Here is a 9,627-nt window from a genome sequence, read left to right on the forward strand (position 1 = left end):
CACGCTGATGAAAGAGAAGTAAGAAATGAGAGTGACAATGAAGCAAAAAGAATGGTAAGCCATGGGAGGGCCCTAAGTCCCATGCAAGTGTACAAACTACCTCACAAGTCAAACCACAGGCACTATCTCAGGTGAGACCTAAAATATAGGATGTAGGTTTTAGGGGGGGAAAGGCAAACTGTTGAAGATATAAAGGTACCAACCAAACATGCTGAAGGGTATAAAACAACTGACATTGCCCCTAAAATATTTAGGGGTGATAGGTTGAAGATAGGCCAGTGTTTAAGGAAGTGGTGGGGATGTGTCCTACCTGAGGGAAACAGGTTTTACCATGTAGCTTTTACCATGTAGGACCATTACCATGCAGCCTTTAACATGTAAGCAATTACCTCACAGGCAAGCATTCGTACCTTTACCTTGCAGCACTTTACCATAGAGGTAAGTATATTTTTAAATAACATACATTTTTATTTTAATAATAAATGTGATTTTAGAATTGAAATTGGGTCGAGGTAAAGGGAGGAAAGGGTGACTTTAGAGTTCAAGGGTAGGTAGAGATAAAGGGAGGCGAGGGTGACTTGAATAATGGGGTGGTAGAGGTAAATTGAGGGTCCAAGGGTGAGTAGACATAAAGGGAGGTGTGGGTCACTTGAGGGTTCGGGGGTGGTGGAAGTAGAGGGCAGTGAGGGTGATTTGAGTCATCAGGATGGGTAGAGGTAAAGGAAGGGGAAGGTGACTTAAGAGCTCAAGGGTGGGTAGAGGGTGACTTGAGTATTTGGGGTAGGCAGAGATATAGGAAGGTGAGGGTGACGATAGCTTGGGATCGGTAGAGATATAGGCAGGTGAGGTTGACTTGAGGGCTCAGGATGGGTAGAGGTATCGGGGAATGAGGCTTTGGCTGGGTAGATATAAAGGAAGAGAATTGTGACTTGAGGGTTCTGGGTTGGATAGAGGTAAAGGGATGTGAAAAGGATTTGAGGGTTCGGGGTGGGTAGAAGTATATGGCGGCGAGGGTGACTTGAGAGCTCATGTGGGGTAGAGATAAAGTGAGGTAAGAGCAAATTTAGGGTTCAGGGGCAGGTAGAGATAAAAGGAGCCAAACAATGGTAAATAATGAGTGGGCTAAAAGCCCCTTTTATTTATTTAATTAGAAGCATTAGATCATCACAAGTGACAGTGCATGCGCTGTCTCGGGCGAGACCTAACAAAAGTCTAGAGATGCTAGACCTTGATGGCAGACATTTTGGCGGTGCTCAGTCACAGAGTGTTAAAATAAGAGGTTGTATAATATGGACATGAAACCAACAACACTTGAGGGCATCTTCATGCCTTCCTGGTCATAATTGCAGGTGTCCAAACGCGCCACAGACATGAGTATTTGTGATGCAATGCAGATATTATTTAGAAGCTGAACCACCAGTAACGATAACTTGAGTGCGCCTACAATTTGTGCCGCAGGTGCAGTGCAACCGTGCCCTCAGGCCCATTGAAAGCTGATTATTACTGAGCTTTACTACACCAACAGTAGTGAAAAGTGGGTCATTTCATTTGCTTACACCAAGGACCATACTTGCTATACTACTGCGCGGTACACGTACCCAAAAACCGTATCAAGGCCAGCAAATTTCCACCACACAAGCTACAGCAACAAATCGTATTAACCTCCAAATAGCCACGAGGTATTGTTGTATATGGGGCTGATGAAGCAGAAAATGAAGGTTTTGATTTATTAACGCATAAACGTAGTGCTGAAATAATCGTGTGTGACATTAACCGAATTAATGAAGATTGTACGGGGACAAAATGTGCCCTCAGAGTAGTTTGCCATCATTTATACGCGTGCTTTATATAACGTGGTGTATTAGAATTGCACTAATCCGACATAATCATAAACGTGTGCTACGATTTGCTTATTTGAAATGCCTTAGCTTAGCATTACTTTAGCGGAGGCTTTGGCCTAGTTGCCTGGTCTCACGGTTTAGATGTTCGTATTTTTCCACTGTGCTATTAAACGTGTATTTCTGCTTGAAGCTGTATTTTTCCACAGAAACTGTTCACATGCTTATCTTAAAGTTGGTGCCAGCATGGCATATTTTCTCCTTAATTCAAGGTCGACTTGCAGGTGCGGACAATGGAGGCTCTGAGAGTAAGCTAATCGAGAAACAATGTTGCAACTTGTGTACCCATCTCCAAGGATAATGTATGCTTAAGTAAAAGCTTGAGAACTGTCGTTTTTGATTGGTCAATTTGAAGCTAACCTATGAACCCTCCAATGGAGACCCTACTGGACTTGAACTGTTGTCTATAAAACCCAGGTGCACGAGAGGGAAGCTCTCTCTCTATCTTCGGACATCCCGCCATTTTGACTTCGTAGCTACTATGACCCATTTTGCTGCGACGCCATTTTGAGAGACTTTGATGCTTTCTCTAGTCGAGAGAAAGAGACTTTAATGATTCTTGCCCTAGAGACTTTAACCTTGACTTGCCCCTTTGCATAAAGTAGTAGCCTTACTTTGCCGCCGTGAGGCAATTGCCCCGTTCACCCCTGCCCCTTTGTCCCGGCCCTATGCTGATCGAGAAACGATACCTGTGAGACGAAGAATTCATTGATTGCTGATCGGAATTGGTAATTATGAAAGGAAATTGTAAAATTGCATTGTGTTTCTTTTAGGTAACCAACTGCTGATTTTGATAAGATCCCTAGCTAGGAGTTTTCTAAATTGATGTTGCCAAATTGTTTTTGCATGAAGTCCCACATGCCGATGCTAATTTGAGGTTAGACGAGGATTCCATATGTCGCACGATGCAATTTGAGGTCTTGTTATGCTGACTAAATGTACGCAATTAGCCCATTACAGATTATCGTATTAGTGCTTTGCATTGCCACTATCGAATGCCTCGTGATTCAAATGCTACATAGATTACACTTGTTTCGACGTTATGGACAGCTATTAATGTTCATTTATGTTTATCATTTGGTGTTGAGACACATTTATATTGTGCTAGCTTTGTTAATATAGGGAAATAAATTCACTAACTTTGCAATAAACTGGTGTGGTTATTCCTGGCTGAAAGGTCAGGGTTCGCCGAAATGTATTCTGGATTAATTGTTAAGTGTTATGTTGTTCAAGGTGTTGCTTATGTTCGTTATTGATTATCGATTTAAGATGATTGACCGATTTAGAGTACAGAGAGTTCCCACTTAGTCAAAAGATTCATCGACCTACAGAGCGTCCGAACGCAGGTAAATTGTTACCACGTTCCGCTCTATCAGGGCGTATTGTGAAATTGCTAGAAAATAGGCTGCTGTTCAGGGAATGTCACACGTTTTCGTCCTCCCAATAGGCCAGACGCTCCCACGTAACTGTTAACATTCAGGAGAAATTGTATTTTTCAGCTCTTCGTTCTTGGTATGCTTTTTGTGGTTTACGCCTTTGCGCCCTTCTCCCACATGCGCCCTCACAGGTCCCTCTCTAGCAGATGGGTAACATATTGAGCTGGTCTAGGTAATTTAATTTGCAGTTCCCTTTATTTTTCAACGTTTCCCATACTTCAGGGGTTCTGGTTACAAGTGTCTTAATAGGTACACTGTGTAGGGCCGACGCAGCCGTGCAGGCCCTGCGGTGCCGATTGCGCGCCTGCGCGTCCCCTGCGCTGCCTGTCAAACTCTCGCCGGATGATGGATTAGACGGACAAGACTTTTATCCTTGGGGAGAGAAAAACTTCGATGCTAAAACAAATTTCAAACAGGCAACGGCAGGGTCTACATTTTTTTCTCCTTGTACTCCGTGGGCAAGAAATTGCGTTTCGCTATCTGCCAACAAAGGGGGAGGAGAGGGGGGAAAAATTGCTTAAAAGTGATTTAAAAAAATCAACTTTTAAATATCCTTCTGTTATTGCCCTGGCATTTCTAGCTGTCTGCCTCGATTATTGGCTTCGTTTTTCTTCGCTCTGCTTCTGTCCTCGCTAGTTCAGTAGTAGTTGGTTTTCCTCCCTCTCGCTCCTCTCACTTTCTCTGCAGTTCTTTCTCTGACTGTTTTCTCATTTCCGTCCATGCATTTTCTTTCCACTTTTCCTTAGGCCTTTGCACCTCCTACCCTCTCCACAGCAGGCCTAACCCTTCCCACCTTTGCCTTATAGCATCGCCTCGAACCCACAGTTGTTGTTCTACTGGTTTTAGGCTCACAACACGTTCTCTCTTCCCAGGCGCCGTCAGTTTTCGTCCTCCTGAGGTAGTTCTGTTCTTCTTGCTTTGTCAATATTTCCGTGTCCTCTGTAGCTCCTGCTGTACGTGACAGCTCCATCCTCAATTCTCCTTAACGCTGTACATGATTCCCCGATGTTTTTTTTTCACCGAAGAAGTCACTGCTCCCGCATGACCTCGCTCGTCTCTTCTGAGAAGTTTTGTCTTTTTCGGGTACCTCAACAACCCATTCTCCCCAGCAGTTCCTCTTCTCGCAGGTTTCTCACCCCTCAACCCCTCCTCCCATGCAGTTCCTGCTCCCTCTCCTTTCTTAATCTTTCCTTTATGTGACGCTGCTCTCCCTGATTTCTGGCTTGTGCAATTCACTTCTCCATTCTCCTCTGTCCCTCGGAATTCATACTACCCTAATGCTATCCACTCTGCTTTTGCATCTCCTCAGCAGCAGTTCCTGATGCTCCTGTGTTGTCTGTCAATCTCCCTGCCTTCTATGCAGCTCCTCCTCTCCTTGCTTTGCCAGTGTGTCATTCTTCTCAGAAATTCTTCCCTCCCAGAGTCCTCAATATCCCAGCTTCTTTGGTAGTTCCTGGTGTGCCTGATTGCTCAGCTTCACCTTCTCCTCAGCTCAGAAGTTGAAACTACGCCTATTTTGTCAGTTTTCAAATTTCCCAAGCAATTTCTGCTTCCAAGATTTTCAGACTTTCATTTCCAGTAGCCCCGTCTATGCTTCATTTTGCAAAATTCTCTTCTCCTGGCAGTTCCTGCTGTGTCTGATTTTGCAATCTTCCTTTCTCCTCTGTACCTCCTGCTGTGTCTGATTTTGTAATCTTCCTTTCTCCTCCGTACTTCCTGCTGTGTATGATATTTTAATTTACCTACCTCTCGAGCACTTTCTACTCTCCTGCTTTCTCAAACTTTTGTTCACAGCAGTGTCTCGTCTGCATTAGTTCTGCTATTTTGATCCCCTCTTTGTTTAGCAGTACTTGCCCCCCCCTGCTTCCACCTCACTTTTCAGGAGCTATTGCTCCTCCAGTAAGCTGGATCTTGAGGTGGGAGTTTCAAGAGCTGCCTTGGTGGAGACACAGGCCTCTTTGAATATAGAAAATGTTGACAGCGTGGACTCTAGGCGTGTCTTGTTAGGGGTAGAAAATGAGTTATATAAGAAGAACTTGGAAAAGTCTATCCCAGGGATGCAATGGTGGGTGTCAAGGGTAGCTTGAATATATGGTATCCAGCTGGCGTTCTAGAGATGGTGGGAGCTGAAGGACCCTCTATGCTATACAGCTTGAATTTGAGGATAGGAGAGATGCCTTGGCGGGGGCTGAGGGCACCTTAGATAATTTAGATCTACAAACCATACTAATGGCCTAGAGTTTGATCCTCTTTCAGAGATACTGTGTGAAGAATCTAACAAACTTCTTCCCTTTTGAGGGTGGGATGACCTTTTTTTCCCCAGTGTAACAAATCCTAGCTTCCTTTTTCTGCTAACAGAGGACAGCAGAACCATATAGGATTGTCTTGGACTGCTGGCATCCTATGTGATAGCTACCTGTCTTCCAGAATCGTTAGAGATTCTTTCAGAATGTGCCTTAAACTTTCCACATTTTAAGTGAATCTTCTGACACCAGTTTAAGGATATTTATCTTCTTCCTAAAATAGATTATATCATGTGACGAGAGAAGAGGTCTGGTTCCTCCACTTCATTGGATCTGCATTAAAGGACAAATTCTCAATCTCTTATTTCTCAATTTTCAGATAAGAAGGTTAAGAATTATGAGTCCCTCAAGTTGTAATTTCGACAATTTCATTGATGAAATTCATAATTTTGCCAATTGCCTAGTTATTTATTTTTAGGTCAGGCCTACCTTTTAGCGTCTTGTGAACCAAACCAAAAACTGAGAGTGGGGTTAGATCTCATCCCTTGTTTACTATTGATTGTCTTTATTGTAACTCTTATTGGCTTGCTTCTTAATCAAAAGTTTGCCTTCCTCTTCTTGTGTTTGTCCCTCCCTTGGAGCATCACCCCTTTACCATCCTTTTGATTGGCTGACTTGTATCCTTCCACTACTCACATTCAGGGTTCCACTTTTTTCTTTTCCTTTAAGCATTCTAAGTGAGTGCTGAGTGTTTTTCAGCTCTCTCCCTATTTTGTGTGCTGCTTAGCCCCAAAATATCCACACCTGCTCTCTGTAGTGCTACCTTATCCCCCTCTTGCTCTCTCCCTCGTGAGCTTCTTCTCCTGTTGGATACTTGAGCCACATACCAAGTATCCATATGGCTCTCTTCTCCCCCGCCATGGCAAGTTTTATCTTTATTTAATCCCTCCATGTTTGTTGCTCTCCCATCCACTCCCCATTGCTTCACCACGCCAGCTTCTGCCACCCGCTTTTTCTCCAACCCGTTCCTTCACTTCTCTCCCACCCCTCCTGGCTCTTAAAATACTTACTTTTTCATTTTTTTTGAGGGCCTGACAACCCCCATTTGCTGCTAAGTCGCTCAGCTGTTACAAAAGTGCTTTTACGCAACTGAAAATAATGTTTTTTATATATTACTCCAATTTGTGTCTGCCATCGTAGATCAATAAATAAAAAAAGGTTTAATAAGGTATCCATATCATTCATTAAGGGGATGCTTGCATGGTAATGCATGTGCATGCATTTATCATCACACATGCGCACGCCTACTGAAAAATGCGGCAACTTGAAGTCATATTGGGTACCAGTCATGCTTGCACCACATTATCATGTATTGTTTTCTTTCCTTTTTCTTTTTGCTGTACAATATTAACAGCAAAGATTTTGCTTAAAAAGCATTAACAGGAGTGCTGTGTTGTTCAGAGAGCCATACAAACAATGAAATCGGGGTTATTGATTGAGTCGCATTTCTATTTTTGTGAGTTGATTTGTGTAGTATCAGTGGAGAGAGCCAAATGAAAATTGAGAGATTCCTGAAGGGGTTTGTTTGTAAGAATAGTAGGGGGGAAGCAGAGCCAGACACATATCAGCTCTGCACAAGGAAGGGAAGAGAAGCAGAATTTAAGGTCTTTGTCTCTGTTACAGTTGCTGATGCGATGTACTCCACATCTTTTATTATTCTGGGGGTCATTATGGCCCCGGCGGTGAGTGTAAATGTGGGGCTAGTACCGCCAGCAGGCTGACGGTAAATACTGCCTCATTATGAGAATGGCAGGTTGGCTGCAGCCAACCCGCCACTTCTCCACTCACACCGCCATGGCGGTATCAGCCACTGGGCCAGAGATATCAATCTCCAGCACTGCAGCTGGCACAGTACTGCCGGCAGCATTATAATCCTGCTCACCACCATGGTTTTCTTGGCGTTAGCAATGCCACAAAAACCATGTCAGTAGGCCCTACTGGTGAAAGGGAACTCCTTCCCTGTCACCGGTAGGTGGCTCCCCCACCCCCCAACACACACCTGATACCCCCACCCCCTCAATCCAAAGCCCCTCCACCCCCCCATTCACACACTAACCCCCCCACCCCAACATCCAAATACACCCCCCACCCCCGATCCAAACACACACAGCCCCCACCCCCTCCAATCATCACACATACACCCCCCATACACGCACACACCCGCAGACACGCACCACGCATACAGCCAATCACTCACACTGGCATACATGCATTCATACACGGATACTTCCAGACATGCTCGCACACATTCTTGCACAATCACTCACACGCATACAACCACGCAAACAACACAACACACAGAGATGCATTCACACACTCACTCACTCACTCACACATTCATGCACACAGTCAGACACACAGACAACACCCCCTACTCCCCTCCCCTGTCGGAAGCCCGACTTACCTTGCACAAGGGGGTCTTCCGGCAGGGGATGGGAAGGGGCACTGCTACCGCCAGCAACGCCCGCCAGCAGAACACCGCCAGGCCGTATTACTTGTCATAATACGACTGGCGGCGTTCTACTGGTGTGGCGTGCTGGTGGTAGCAGCGCCACCTTACCACCATCCGCCACCATGAACACTGTCGGATTTCTGCCCTTCTTGTAGCAGAAGTCCGGCAGTGCTCATAATATGGTGGATGGATGGTAGCCACGGTGGCGGTATTTTGGCGGCCATCACTGCAGCGGAAGGCGGTTTTTACTGCCAGTGTCGAAATGACCACCTCTGTCTCTTTAAGTATGTGGTGGAACAGACTCTACATCATGTCTTTCTGTCTTTTTACAATAAATAATGGAATATACCCTGGTGGAGCACCTTCTAGTACTTCATGCACTTATGCATCATTTATGCATGGCATACGATGATCATATTAATTTGTATTCTCTGTATTAATCAAATAACAGTAGGTGGCCGTATTTATCTCTGGTGAGAGCCACACATAAGGCCTGATTTAGAACTTGGCGGACCGGTTACTCTGTCACAGAGGTGACAGTATCCTGTTAGTTGAAATCTAAATCCAATTGGATATAATGGGATTTAGATTTTGGCGAACGGGATATCCGTCACCATCGTGACGGATTTACCCATCTGCCAAATTCTAAATCAGGCCTATATAGTCTAAATATAATCCATGTCATCTGCTCATGCTAACTGTACTTGTCCGTAATCCATGTTTTCTAAATTTGGCCTAACTTGTAACCAGGTCCATGGTGCGTGCATTTAAAAATTAAAAAATGTTCTGCAAGTCTTATATTTTTCTCCTTTGCATGTGCCTTTTCGACATACTTGTCAACTAGAATAGGCTTACTATTTACTGTATTAGACTGATAGGTACCGTAAAATAATTACAAGTTGACTTCAGCCACTGGGAATGACACGGAAGGAGAGATCCTCCTGTACCAGGCAGAACGGGTGAAAGTTACACCCACGGTCATAAGGATGTGTACCATATTGTCTAATGCTGGGACATTAGGGATTTTGCCTGTTTCCAGAGAATGGTCACTCTTGATTAGTCCATTTGGTGGAAACTGGTATGGAGAAGCCTTCTAGAATCTTCTTTTATGTTTCAATTACATGTTCCTCAGAATGGTTTAGCAGATCCTATCCCGACTTCGATGTAAGAAGATCTCTTCTTGACTCTGCTGATTTCCCCCACCTGGGGTGTTGAGTTTCATGCATGAACACTTTTACGTTTTCCCTTGAACATTAAACTGGGTTCTTTTGATTCTGACACCTTACTTCAAGAATTTCTGCTTGCCACTCTCTATGCTTTATTTAGAATAGGGAAGTCCCTTCATGGAACCTGCCTTCAGGAGGTTTTGTGTGCATTTTCCTCCTTATTAATATACAAATTCACATTGCATGATTATATTGATATGTACACTTTTACAATATATTTGCTACAATTTTGCTGAAATGTAAAACTTGTAAGTTTGGTTAAACTTTAATAAACCCTTTAGGGTTTGGACAACATCCTCTCTGTCATTTTTG

This window comes from Pleurodeles waltl, chromosome 4_2 (assembly GCF_031143425.1).
Source record: "Pleurodeles waltl isolate 20211129_DDA chromosome 4_2, aPleWal1.hap1.20221129, whole genome shotgun sequence".
NCBI lineage: Eukaryota > Metazoa > Chordata > Amphibia > Caudata > Salamandridae > Pleurodeles > Pleurodeles waltl.